Here is a 778-nt window from a genome sequence, read left to right as displayed (position 1 = left end):
ATATAACAATTAGGATATAACATAATAAATATTAGAATATACTATAGAAAAATAATATAATATAGAAGAATTAGAAAACTCCCATTGCTTTTAAAATAATACGCTGTCGGGCAGTACTGTTAGCGCTATCTCTTAGCGCTCAGCTGTACTTCCAAGTTCTACCACCGCATGGCAGATGCCGCCACTAACCATCTGCGTGATTTACAATCGTATTTTAAAGCCCTCTAGATAGAAAAAAATTAGGAATGGCATAGGACGCTATCGTGGAGGTAAAGACCAGAGGAAAAAAAAAATGTTTTTGCCAGACCGTCATTAAAGATTTCACGGTGGCATTGTTTTCCGTCAGGGCGGTTAGCTCATTTCGGTATAGGGCAAAAAGAGAACCCTTGAGAAAACACGGCAAACATAATTACAGTCCTTCGGGCCCTCCATTAACTTTCTGAATGAATTGTAGATTTCCTCAGTTTTTATTAGTTTCCAGACAACGTTACAAAAACGGGTATGGTCTCATGACATGAATTTTATTTTCATAATTATAATTTTCCAAAAATTAATTGGATATAATAATTTTATAAATGCAACATAATAGTAATATCCTGTTTAAAAACAATCTAATATATTTGTAAGTTGTAAAATTTTAGTCGTATCCTGATAATTTGGGATTTATTATAAAAACATACAATAAGACTCATTTCAGCAGTTTCTTCATTTTTTTATTTTAACTTATATGATACCCGCAAAGCTCCCGGTTATGACCTAATTACATCCCATATTCTAA

Source organism: Halyomorpha halys, unplaced genomic scaffold, assembly GCF_000696795.3.
Source record: "Halyomorpha halys isolate HHAL.00 unplaced genomic scaffold, Hhal_1.1 Scaffold281.1, whole genome shotgun sequence".
In the NCBI taxonomy this organism is placed as follows: Eukaryota; Metazoa; Arthropoda; class Insecta; order Hemiptera; family Pentatomidae; genus Halyomorpha; species Halyomorpha halys.
This window is presented reverse-complemented; position numbering follows the sequence as displayed.